At 47.8% G+C, this 13,356-nt stretch overlaps 1 non-coding gene across 1 annotated transcript; it reads left to right on the top strand.

The window, feature by feature from the left end:
- Positions 1-521: 521 nt before the first annotated feature.
- Positions 522-593, top strand: Trnat-ugu (transfer RNA threonine (anticodon UGU)). The gene has a single exon. It is a non-coding gene; the product is annotated as a tRNA-Thr (tRNA).
- The last annotated feature ends 12,763 nt before the right edge of the window (positions 594-13,356 follow it).

The following is a 13,356-nucleotide window of genomic DNA, read 5'->3' as shown; positions in this document are numbered from 1 at the left end:
TTTCGATTACATGTCGAATGCCTTACCAATTCGGCTATCTGGGCGACTGTGTTCTCCTTCACTTTCTGGGCTAATTATATTTACTAGAAGTGTATCTGACTCTTGAGGGTGGTAGCCAGCGCCCCTCTGACTCCACGGGGAGAAGCGGACCTTCTTTTCAACCCCCGGGGCGTGACTAGAACGTCTACAGCCTGTCATGAGCGGGTTACTGGCGGGAAGCCCTCTTATGCTACCTAGGCATCAAGGCTGCCAGAACCGAGACTACCTAGGCATCAAGGCTGCCAGAACCGAGACCTAGCGAGGGTCTCGGTTCTGGCAGCCTTGATGCCTAGGTAGCATAAGAGGGCTTCCCGCCAGTAACCCGCTCATGACAGGCTGTAGACGTTCTAGTCACGCCCCGGGGGTTGAAAAAAAGGTCCCCTTCTCCCCGTGGAGTCAGAGTGGCGCTGGCTACCACCCTCAAGAGTCAGATACACTTCTAGTAAATATAATTAGCCCAGAAAGTGAAGGAGAACACAGTCGCCCAGATAGCCGAATTGGTAAGGCGTTCGACATGTAATCGAAAGGCGTGGGTTCGGTCCCCACTCTGGGCACGTGTTTTTCTTTCTTTCTTTCTTCTGTATATTTAAAAAAAATGTTTACTTAATTAACCGTAGTGAAAAAGAAAAGAGCCTAACCACAGCCCTATGCCTCCTTTGGCATTGTAGACTGCCGACCTATCTTTCTGTATTTCCTCAACGAGCCCCTCATTTCCTTACTATATTATTCTGCGAAAGCCTAGCGAGGGTCTCGGTTCTGGCAGCCTTGATGCCTAGGTAGCATAAGAGGGCTTCCCGCCAGTAACCCGCTCATGACAGGCTGTAGACGTTCTAGTCACGCCCCGGGGGTTGAAAAGAAGGTCCCCTTCTCCCCGTGGAGTCAGAGTGGCGCTGGCTACCACCCTCAAGATTCAGATACACTTCTAGTAAATATAATTAGCCCAGAAAGTGAAGGAGAACACAGTCGCCCAGATAGCCGAATTGGTAAGACATTCGACATGTAATCGAAAGGCGTGGGTTCGGTCCCCACTCTGGGCGCGTGTTTATCTTTCTTTCTTTCTTCTGTATATTTAAAAAAATGTTTACTTAATTAACCGTAGTGAAAAAGAAAAGAGCCTAACCACACCCCTATGCCTCCTTTGGCATTGTAGACTGCCGACCTATCTTTCTGTATATATATATATATATATATATATATATATATATATTTCATTCAGTGTACGTGATGATTGAAAATCCAGGGTTAAGGTATTCCAAAATGCGATCCCAGAGAAATAAATGGTCTGCTTGCCGTATTTTGTACGAACTTTGAGTAAGATAAAAATTATTGTTGAGGGCAAACGTAGTGACATTAGTGTTTCCAACCATAGAACATTAACTTGCTAAGTGTGGTAGTTGATTGTTTATTGTCTTATACACATAAATACCGAGATTATATTCGATAATTTCCTTAACGTTAATGTTATTTTCATGAAGCAAGGACTTAGCGTTAGTGCGAAATGTATGTATTTATTGTTCATTGGAAAGCAAAGATCCACCAACAGGCGTAAATTGTATTGCCTAGGGGGCGGACACCGGAACGCCTGCTGGTGTTGGGGGGGGATAGGGAGGAAAGAATACATAGGAATAGGAGGATAGGGGAGAAGGTTGAGATCATAATGTATATAACACACTGGGCAAGTTGACACGGATAAATATAAAACACACTAAAAAAAAGGAGTCAAAATGGGGGGCTAGATGTGGCAATTCTTATTGCTTGGTTTTGAATTGTCTGAACTCATGTAAGGTGAATGCTCTATGTGCTACCCTATGTAACAATGCAATAGGAAATGTACGAATGGATGAAGGAAAAATATAACGACCTTAATTACCTGATCGAAATAAGGGCGAGCTTTAATAATTATTCTTATGCCGTACGTCGTCCTCTTTCTGATTTGTGCAGTGTGTCAATGGTATTTTAGGTTATAGTCAAGTTCGACACCGATACTCCCGTGAGGAATCGCTTACAGGGATGTTGTTCTCAGCAATTTTAACGGGGGCAATAGAAGTTAAAGATTTTTGGGGTGAGTTGAAAACAACAAATTTTGTTTTAGACGCGCTTATCTGTAACATATTTTTAGTAAATCAACACGCCAACCTAGCCATATCAAAGTTTAATTTCTTAGTTGAAGATGTAATGCTATTGGAGAAGTGAATAATTGTGGCGTCATCTGCGTATAGTATGCACTTAAATAAAAAAAAATAATTAGGTAAATCATTGATGCAAAGTAGGATCAAAAGTGGCCCCAGAATCGAACCTTGAGGTACACCAATGTTAGTTGTTTTTGGTATATAATACACATGAGAAATTAACACCTTCTGGGTACGGTTACGGAGGTAAATTCGCAATAATAGCATCGGCGTTCCAGTTATCCCAATAGCTTCAAGTTTGTTATGATTGATCGTGTCAGATGTTTTCGTTAGGTCGATAAAAACGCCGCCAGCATAACAACCGCTGTCTATAGACTTTTTGAGTTGGTCAGTGAGTGAAATAAGTGCAAGGTCACTATAGAGTACCCGCACCGGAAGCCAAACTGACAGGGAGATACAATGTTAAATTTATTCAGATAATTAGGCGTAATCACACCAATTTTTAAATTACTTCGCTCAAAAATGGTAATATGCAAATGGGGCGGTAGTTATCAAGAAATGAAGTATTCACTTTTTATATACTCGAATAATTTTACCCTGTTCAAGCTCTTGCGTTAAAATTAACAATAAATTACCAATTAAATTAACAATAAATTAACAATAAAAGCGAGTACATTTGATATGAGGTGGGCTACCATTTTTATATGTGGCGAAGGTATACTATCGAGGCCAGCACTTCTTACTTTCAGGTTGCGTATTACGTTGAAAAGTTCGTCTGGCGTCGTAGGAAATATGAAAAACGAATGAGGTAGGTGATCAAAGTCCACTTCATTTAATGGAGGCGGGGACGATTCGACTGAAAGAAAAAGTTCGCAAACTGATTAGCAATCTAAGTTGGGACACTATACGTAACATCTTTGTGAATCACGTTAGTTATGGTATCCCGATGTGTGTTCCTGTTTAAAAACGAATTAATAATTTCCCATTTTTTTCGAGTGCTATATCTGGCATCAGTTAGTTTTTGTTCATAATACTTTTTTTTAGCTACTATTAACTGCGAGTTAATTAGGTTGCAAATGTTTTTTGTTGTGAGGGAGCAAGTTTGCGTTATACGGTTGCTTATTGGTTTTTAGATGCAGAGCATCTCATTCACTCGCCTTGTCCCTCCGGCGTCGTCGTCGGCGTTGTCCGCCCCTCCCCCATTCTCCTCGCCGCGCCAGCTGCGTTCTCCGCCGCTCACCCCCTCTCCTCTCCGATAGCGAACACCATGGAGGAAGGAAAAGGTTAGGAGAGGCCCTGACGTCACATTTGTGAAGCCGAGTGCCGCCATGACTTGAGCCCACAGAGCCCAGCACTCTATCCCATCATCCTTTGCTGTCTCCGGTTTGATTTGACTAACATGGCGTCGCCCTGCCCTCCCGCTTCGAAGCGAAAACAGCTTCGTCGCTAATTCCTCGGTGCGATATCGTGTTCTAAGCTGTTGATTTCGAATTCAATTTGCCCATTCTAACCCTCACCAAAAGTTTCAATCAAAAAACGGCCTTCGTTTCTGAGATAGAAGGACGATTTTTCAGCTCTTAAGCCTGGAAAAGTAGCGTATGTCGTCGTCATAGCAACAGGCTCGCGGGATGGCGAACGCAGACGACGGGAGCATTGTTTGGGGTCGTTTTCACTTCACTTCACAACGAAGAAACCCAAAGCGAGCAAAGAACGAACTGTGGCTCTCGCCAACGCTGAGCGAAGGGGATTTTCCCGGCAGGTCGCCGGCGGCGGCAGCGGTAGGGTGGCTAGCGGCTCGCTCCACCGATCTCGACGCAACGTAAGCGCCGCTGCGGCCGGAGGCCGGGGTACGAGTTAAGGCCGCCTCCGATGGCGTAGTTTTCAAACTGGTCTAATCTAAACTTGAAGAAGAGTGCGAAGCTGGGCGAGTCGGTAACGATCCATGATTAAAAAGAAGCAGCTAGGGCTTCAGAAAGACCCCGCGCCGGCGCCGGTGCCCGCGGAGGCCGCAGACGCGGCCGCGGAGACGCCAGCGCCATCTCTCGCCCCCGCCGCGGATCCTCCCGCGGCGAAGTGCCGCTCGTCGGCACCCCAGCAAAGAAAGAACTGAAACTAAAGCGTGGCAAACTGTTCGCATGGTGACGCAGTGAAACATCCCCCTCGCGAGGGTCACGATCAAATGCAGAGCATTTCCGGGGGCGCACGACGTTAAGTAGTTTGCGTTACGTTAATGTTGTTGCACTTGTGGCAACTGCTGACGAGAGAGCGCTCGTCAGCAGTAATTTGAATGAGTCAACGATATAAGGCGCGTTCGTAGCGTCCCATTCTGTGTCGGCTTTGTGGCGCAGTGGGTAGAGCACCATGTACATTGCGTTCCGCCCGCAGGGTCGAGGGATCGAAACCGGGCGCCGGATAGTATTTTCTCTTATATAGTGTAGGGGGAGGGGTGCGGACAACGACGGTGCGGACTACGACGGGACAACGCGGGTGACATCGTGAGTTACTGAAATGCTCTGCATTTAAAACGTTTGTCGTAGCGACTGCGCTGGTTTGCAAGCGTAGCGAGGCAGCTACATACCAAGCGCCTTAAAAATTTGTTCGTTCTATTTGCCCAAATTTGGTCGCTGCAGTTGTAAACAAGTAAGCAACATTGTCCATGGGCTCAAGAAAAATGACGTCACTTCCTCCACACTTTTTGCAATGCATTGGGATGCTAGGGGCCTCTCCTGAGTATTCTTTCCTCCATGGCGAACTCTCTCTCTCGCGAGGGGCATTGGATTGGATTGGATTGGATTGGCTTGGCTTGGCTTGGATTGAATTGGATTGGATTTGGATTGGATTTGGATTGGATTGGATTAAAGTGGATTGTGTTTGATTGTTTTGCGTCATAGCCGCGGCACGTTGCGTCATAGCCGCGGCAGACGCGCTGGGGCCGGCGCATGTGCAGTACTCTCTCTTCCGCGGTTTCCTCTCCTTCGGGCGCGCTGCGCATATAACCGGTGTGCCGTTCTCCGGCGATGCAACATCCGCGCTTGGCTCAAACACCTAGAATCCACGCCGCTTTACAAGTACGCCGACGTCGTCATCGACTGGGACCGGCTTACGCAGTCCCCTCAACGTTATGCGCGCTATAAAACACGGTCCCTTCGCCGCTGCGCCTATGCGTCGCATCTACACAGGGGTTCCCGCGAGGGGAGGTGGGAGTTTTAGGGGCGAAGCTCCTTAAGTCATGGGTCTGTCCATCCCTTGTGTCTCGTGGTACGTGACCGCCGCATGCTTTCGGAGATGTCGCAAAGTGGGCCGCGTTGCACGCGCAAGAACCGGCTGCAACCGGCAGCGCAAACTCGGCACCGGGAGCGCGAGCTTGTCTGTGTTCGCCAACGGAGGCGCGAGCGCACGTGCACTGCGAGGGGGAGATCACGCAAGAGATCACGCCACGAACGCAGGCAGTCGTTCTCGGAGATCGAACGAGACGCAAGGACCTTTGCTCGTTTCCTCTCGTCTTGTTCGGGCACAAGTTCGCCTTAAATAAAAGTTCTTTCTTTACCGTTGTGTCCCATCCTACGTGACAAATTGTGGTGGAGGTGCGGGGTAGTCCTCGATGGCGCGGGGTCTTTCACCAGGTCTGGGCCTGGGAGCATTGACTCCGAAAATAAAAGTTGATTTGTACAATGTACGCACACAGTCTTACGTCTTTCTTAATGATGTAATGGGCGAACTTTCACGGGAGAGTTACGGTTACCGATGATCTCCCCCTCTCGAGCTTCGCCCCACTCATCATTCATTCCGTGGATATGGCGTGATTTTTTTTTTAGATGCAGAGCATCTGATTCACTCGCCTTGTCCCTCCGGGGTCATCGTTGTTGTCGTCGGCGTTGTCCACCCGTCCCCCATTCTCCTCGCCGCGCCAGCTGCGCTCTCCGCCGCTCACCCCCTCTCCTCTCCGATAGCGAACACTCTCTCGCGAGGGGCATTGGATTGGATTGGATTCGATTGGATTGGATTGGAGTGGATTGGATTTGGATTGGATTGGATTAAAGTGGATTGTGTTGGATTGCGTTACGTCATCGCCGCTGCAGACGCGCTGGGGTCGGCGCATGTGCAGTACTCTCTCTTCCGCGGTTTCCTCTCCTTCGGGCGCGCTGCGCATATAACCGGTGTGCCGTTCACCGGCGAAGCAACATCCACGCTTGGCTCAAACACCTAGAGTCCACGCCGCTTTACAAGTACGCCAACGTCGTCATCGACTGGGACCGGCTTACGCAGTCCCCTCAACGCTATGCGCGCTAAAAAACGCGGTCCCTTCGCCGCTCCGCCTATGCGTCGCATCTACACAGGGGTTCCCGCGAGGGGAGGTGGGAGTTTTTTTCTGTAGAGGTTATCGCGTTTGCGCATTTCTGTGAGAAACCTGTCTCTCAGCCATGGATTTTCTTCTGAAGCTATTACTTTTTTCATTTGTGTTTATATGTACAAGATTTGACATGTGTTAGGAGTAAAGATAAAAATAGGGTGAAAGCTTCATGTGAGTCATTTATTAGATAAGCTTCGGACCAGTCTTTTTTATCAACGGAATCTACAAATGTTTTTTTTTTTGTTAGATATATATCTCGTAAATGAAGGTAAATGTGGCTTTGCTACATGATTGAAGTCCAAGACTATAGGATAGTAGTCGGTGATATTGAATTCCAGGACTCCATCATCTGGTGGAGTCATAAGATTGGACAATGAATGATCAATAAGGGAACCGTTATTATTGCTAGTTGGTCTAGTTGGAAGATTAATTAAACATTCATACCCATAACTCTTCAGTGTGCTGAGATAACTGATTGTATTAGGAGAAAGATCGTCTAGTAAATAATGGTAATATCACCCATTTTAATGACATTTTTATTTTGTAGTTAAATGACATTAAGTGAATGCTGCAAATTTATGCAAAATTCCTAAACTGGTGAAGACGGAGAACGGCAAATACAACCCAATATAAACTTTTCGTCGCGATTAAAAAACTATGCTCCAATTCTAGCCAAGCGGATTCACAATGACCTGTTTTTAATTCCACATCAAATCTCCGTTTGCAAGAAGTGTTTTGTGGTACGTATGTATAGCTGCTCCCCCATGGTTATTATATTGTGACAGTAGTAAGGTGTGTAGGCAAATGGAGGATTGCCAAAATCAATTTAACTTTTCCGCGTTCGCACTGCTCTCTTACCGTCTGTTGAGGCATTCGTTTCTTCTGTGCATGGAGCGTCTAGAGCAGACATATTTTGTTTTAGTGTTTGCAGATACCTTGCCTCTCTTTGACGCCGTTTTTAATGCTTTACTTTTGTTTCATTTGCTATCGCAAAAACAATCCAATATGTATTCCTAACTAAGAGAATGCTAGTATTCTCGCCTGGTACTGATATTTTGTCTGAAATATGTCAGTGCTTTCCTCTGCGCTCAATAATGTGGAGACATATGAGCCAGGGCAGCAGTTATAGTAGTTTGGAACAGTCTTGCCTAGATATACGTAGTGTTCAAGCATCCGTTCTCCGGTTTTTGACGAGGCGGTTGAATCGAGGGACAGACAGACAGACAGACAGACAGACAGACAGACAGACAGACAGACAGACAGACAGACAGACAGACAGACGGATGGACGGATGGACGGACGGACGGACGGACGGACGGACGGACGGACACACAGAGAGACGGTCATACAGGCGGACAGACATTTTCGCGTTTAGGTAGCCCCAAAGAACTATCGTCTTGAAAAAAGTCTGGAAGGTTGTATATGCTAGCAACGCTAGAGCAAAACTTCAGCTTTCCCAGTTGTAGTCAGAATGACCTATAGGGCTGCGCCACTAGCCTAGAAAAACACCAGTTTTAGTGTAGTACCAGAATGGATATGTCGAAGAGCTCAAGATGGTACAGATCCTTCTGCCTAGCTAACAATTAAGCTTTTTATCACCGCACTAGTCAACCGCAAATAAGTGAGGACAAAAATATGAGTTCAGATAAGAATAACGTGTTTGCCTGTAATAACAATCTGTGTGTGCGCGCGTGCACGCATGTTTGAGCGAGCGTCCATGCTGGGCTTTTACCAATGTCTTATATTGTTATGCTTATACAGAGCAATTAGCCCTACAACGTTTTTTTTATTATTAGCTTACGTCTTTCGTTCGTATCTTTGCTCGCGTCGTTCTATCGGCTTCCTGCAGTAGTTGTATCGGGATCCGTGCTTATAATTGCCGCAGTGGCCAATGTCCCAGCTCGGCCCACGAGCGCTGCGTGTCAATTGCTACGGCTGCTCTGGTCCGCGGCGGCCCATTGTCCGCGACGTTCGAAATCAGTTCCTGGCTGGCACTGCCGACGCCGGACAGAGCGCATGTCGCCGTCAGGAGCGAACAATGGTTTCGTTTCCTCCGCGCCACCCCCTTTGTTGTTGCAAACTCGGTTCTCGCTCATCGACGCACTCCCGGCCCAGCGCGGCGTCGGCACCCGACACTCGTCGAGATCGTAATGGCGACGTCTGAATTTCGTGACGTGCCGTCGCCGCTACGAGAACGCGGACGGCACGCGGCTGCAGCATGCGCGCGGTTCGCCGTGCCAGACGGTCGGGGGACTTTGCTCCGTGCGATTCCGCGACTCTATCGCTTGCAGCAAGTCTCCGCAGACTAGTAAGACTAAGTTCCTTTCACATGCGCGGGCCCCACTTTATCTCAAGCAAGAGTGGCTTATGGTCCATAAACGAGTATTCGCGGTTTCCGTATTGTGTTGGCTATATTTTTTTTGAGGCAACGGAAAGTGGACGGTGCGGGTTAGATGTATAAAAACCAAGCGGATACAAAGAAGCCCAAGTGTGAGAAAATTTTCCTTGTCATTTTGGGCACATATCTAGAATCGCCCGTCACGAGGCTAGATCAGTGCACTCCCTTTCCTTTCTTCCCAAAACGGTCCACTGCTCTCGCGGTTAAAACTAAACGCCAAATGCAGGCTGTAATTATTTTTATTTTTATTACACGTTTAAATAAAGCTGCATCGGAGGGACTTCGTGACGAACGCACGTACGTGCGTACCCACAGATTTTTCGCTGGAGCCAGCTGGCATCGCATTATGCGGTAAAAAAAAAGTATGGCCAGAAATGTAGCAACAAGCGTTTTGGCTCATCGCAGCTTGTCAGATCATTTCTACATGTATGCTACATGTATACACTTTAGGGATTTAATACGAGCATCGTAGTTTTCGGGTCATTGTAAACTCTCGTTTGAGCTCCTTGCTTGTTTGCTAGCAAGCTATCAGCAGTCCGAGTTCGTGGTGTGGTCTCGCAAAAGTGGGTAAAACAACCAAGATGGTCAGAGCCTGCGTGTTCGGGGCGGAACTTTGCCGTACTTCCGGGCTGTGATTTTTGTCGTTGCAGAGTCCAGCAACAATGCACTTTGCCTCGGTGAAACACCGAATCATCTGGACCGGCTTCGAAGACCACACCAACGACAACCAAAAATCGTCGTCAAATCAAGTTACATTTTAGCCATCGTCGTAAAAAAACACCCGTAGTACATTCTTAACAATGATGGTTAAAATGTGATGTCTGAATGTTATACAAACTAAAAACTCCATATTAAAATTCGAATTTTCGAGGTTTTACGCGCCGAAGCTGCACTTGGGCTACGATGCGCGCCCTGCTTAGACCACCTCGAGGTCCACAAACTGAGTGCTGTGCGAAAACAGAACAAAATCTACAAGGCTTGCATCTGGCAACGGACACGAGTAATGAAAACAAACAAGAAGCCCCAGTTTCACCGACGTCACCCTAGTTTAAAGGGTCGTTACGTTTTCGCCCTTTTCACTGCTTCCTCCATCGCATCGCTTTTCCCCCAATCCATCATCCGCATATACGCGGACAAGCGGGCAGAAGAGTAAACAGAACATCGACTGGGCGCAACTTGTCTGTCCGTTCCTCGAATGATGAGCTGTGGTGTTTTCAGACTGAACAATGGCCTCGTCGAGGCGTGCGATGACGCCTCGCCAGCGAGGAGCGCGATCGAGCCACCGGGAAGCCGATCGGAAGCGTCGACGGGAGAAGCACGCATTGTGCCGAGCGTGCGAGGCGAGTGGCAGGTGCAGGGAGCCGGCGCGGCGTCAAGTTTTGCGTATCGACTCAAAGCCTGCCGAAGCCGGCTGCATACGCGAGCATCCAGAACAGTGGGCGCATCGCATGCGACGGCAGGGATGAACGAGGCCGGGTATGGAGACTCATGAGTTCCGAGTGTCTGCGCAGGAACCGCGGCGTAGACTGCTTTGGGAAGACATACTGACAATAACACATCCGTTCCTTAGGGGTGGCAGACCGGAGAATGCAAATAACAACGCGACGCTCCTCACAGCACACGAACGACATATAGAAACTGACAAGCAGAGGCGACATTTTCGTAGCAGGTGAACGCATGATTACAAACTACTTTTTTTAGTCTCTCTCTCGTAGTCCTTAACTAAACATTTATCGAAAAAATTTGTTGCATTTCCTGAAGTCGCAGTGTTCATTTTAATACTCCACTACTAAATATACTATCTCTTAATTGTGGGAAGATGGTCACTAATTATTTTTTCATTGCTTTCAGTGTGTCTCCCCAACTTCACTGCCACTGCAACATCCGCCTTCCCCGTTTCTGCTTCAATTTTTTATTTTCATTACTTATTTTATTGATTGTGCGTGTTTCCATAGAAAAGATACCTGTTGTTTGTGTAAAATTCATCTGTGGTTTGATTAAGTTTACTTACGCACTTACGTACTTACGTACTTACGTACTTACGTACGTGGTACGTAAGTGGCGTGGGCCAGGCAGTTACATTTTTCAGCGGCCAACGTACCAAACTCAAATCAACTCGTAATCGTGCAAGCCAACAAACGTTACACGCCCTTGAGCCTAGCTGTGTTTTCTCAGGCATAGACGCCCCATTCCTTTACGCCAGTGCAAACAGCCCCAGAAGGAGCTGCTCAGAAGGATTGGGCTACACGGATGTATAGTTTCATTGTTTTCAAATGTCGTTTTCTATGAGCCCAGCCGTTTCGCAGCAGATGAACTGTTCCATTCTCCCCCTGACTGATGCATGCGACAAAAGGAGAAACTGCGCGTGTGCGCCGAAGTCCGGATCACGCCTGTGCGTCGTAAAGTTTTTGCGAAGGATACACCGGATGGGACGGATGCATTGGCCCGGCGCAGTCGATTCAATATGAGTGACGTAGCTCCGCAAGGCATGTGGTAGGCAAGCACCAACATAATCAGATAGCTACTTATTGTGTTCTATCTCAGAGATTTGAATGCGGCCAGGATGAGCTTAGTATTCAAATCTACCCACGAGCTTCATTCGCTCGTAAAGGTAACAATGCTGGAATTCAAAGCTAATTGATGTAGCTTGAGAGCATACATACCCAAATACTGCTTTTTATTTGGCAGAAACCAAAACATTGAGCAAGCCATTTTCGAGTGATTTCAACCCCACGGCTCACTATGACAATACCACTATATGTTTGGGGCTACTGAGACGATGGGTGCCAGTGGCATTGCATTCATTCAATCGTCCCGTTACTTCAGAAAGTATTTCGTTTTGACGTGCGAAAAAGATGTCATTTTGACAAGCCTCTGACATCTGAAGTGTCGCATTTTTAAGCTAAGCGTACTTTCTATTTGGGCCCCTGAGTGCATGCGAGCGTGCCTCCGAAGTAGGCACGCTCGCTGAGCTCTCGCCGCTATACGCTCGAAATGCTTCCGAGTCATAGGGCACCTGAAGCCCTGCTCATCACATGGGCGCCTAGAAACGACTCGAGCCGCGGAGTGCGGTACGTCGGGCAGCCCCCAGCAGTGACAACCTATTACGTTGCCTCCGCTCCCGGTTTTGTTAATTCGTAGAGAGAACGGGACGCCGTATTGTTGGAAAGCTCGTAAGCCCGGCGCGGAGCCCGCTGGGTCGCCGTACGGGGGGCCGGTATTTCAGGTGGCACAATTGAGCCCAGGAGCGCTCGTCCGGAGAGGGGGGGGAAACCGGAAGGCTGGCCAGCCAGGGTCCCGGTCGCTCATTCGGCGCCGGGCATCGCTCGCCTGCGAGAAAATCCCTCCGCGCCCTTGTTGCGGCCTGCGGACAAAGTGCTTCTGTTCGTCAAGCAGGCACCGCGCGGAAAGCTCCGCAAGTGGGTCGCTTCGTGCGCACAGCAATGAGCCGGGGCGAAGGAACGCGGCCCAAAACTGGCCGTTCTCCAGCAGGGCGACCCGCTTGTTCCCCGCTCCTTACGCTAACTTAACGCGCGTAAACTGGTCGGCAGGCGGGTATTGATTTGACAAATTCACCCGAGTTGTACGAGGAGTGTGTCCCTTGTTGCTGCTTCAGAAGCACCGTATTTTAAAGAAGGAGGAAGCCAGTGTGTCTTGTTTGCTTTATATTTCGGCCTACCTTGCCGCAATTGAGAAAGGCGCTTCTGGAACTTTGCTTCTGAATCACGGATACTTCGTCATTCATGCCTGTTTCCTGATTCGCATTTGAACTGTCGAAGGAGCCTGACACATATTTGGTGGTAAATCTGGTAGATTTCCGAGCAATTTTTCTGGATCTACAGGTCACACACGTCCCGAATTTTTTTTCTTTTTATTTGAGTCCTAAAGAGATATACGGTAAAAATATAGAAAAAAAAGTAGTTGACAAATAGAATAAATGAGCAGATGAATGTTGGCGCTTTCTGATAACCATATGCTTTTTTTGACAAGCTGCGGTCGTGCGATTCGCTCAAGTCCGGTCTTAAAGCGCTACCCGTTTTTACTAGCGTATTACTGAGCCGAAATTTACACTATTCTCTCATTAAGAAAATGAACATTTAAATGGAACGACGCTTTTAAAGGGACACTGAAGTGAATTTGTCAAGCTCCCGTTTTTGCTTGCACTGTGTAGACTGGCTCAAATTAGCACACTTTTCATCGTTTATCCGGTTGACAAATCGGTAATTATTTTACAAAGCGCGAAAGAAGAAAAACTACCATGCGCGGTTTGCGGCGGCCGCACAAACTAAGCTGTGACGTTGGGAGGAGGGGGCGCCGTGATTGGACGATGCCCAAGGTTAGCAATCAAACAAGTTTCGGTTTCGGTTTCGGTCTGTAAAACAACATGTTTGACATTCGATGGCGTCGTTGGGTGGGCATTCTCAATATCCCAGTTATCG

The sequence above is a fragment of the Haemaphysalis longicornis genome, unplaced genomic scaffold (assembly GCF_048455015.1).
Source record: "Haemaphysalis longicornis isolate Haplotype H1 unplaced genomic scaffold, Haemaphysalis longicornis Haplotype H1 scaffold_1, whole genome shotgun sequence".
NCBI lineage: Eukaryota > Metazoa > Arthropoda > Arachnida > Ixodida > Ixodidae > Haemaphysalis > Haemaphysalis longicornis.
The sequence above is the reverse complement of the archived record's forward strand: the minus strand, read 5'-3'. Positions and strand labels throughout refer to the sequence as shown.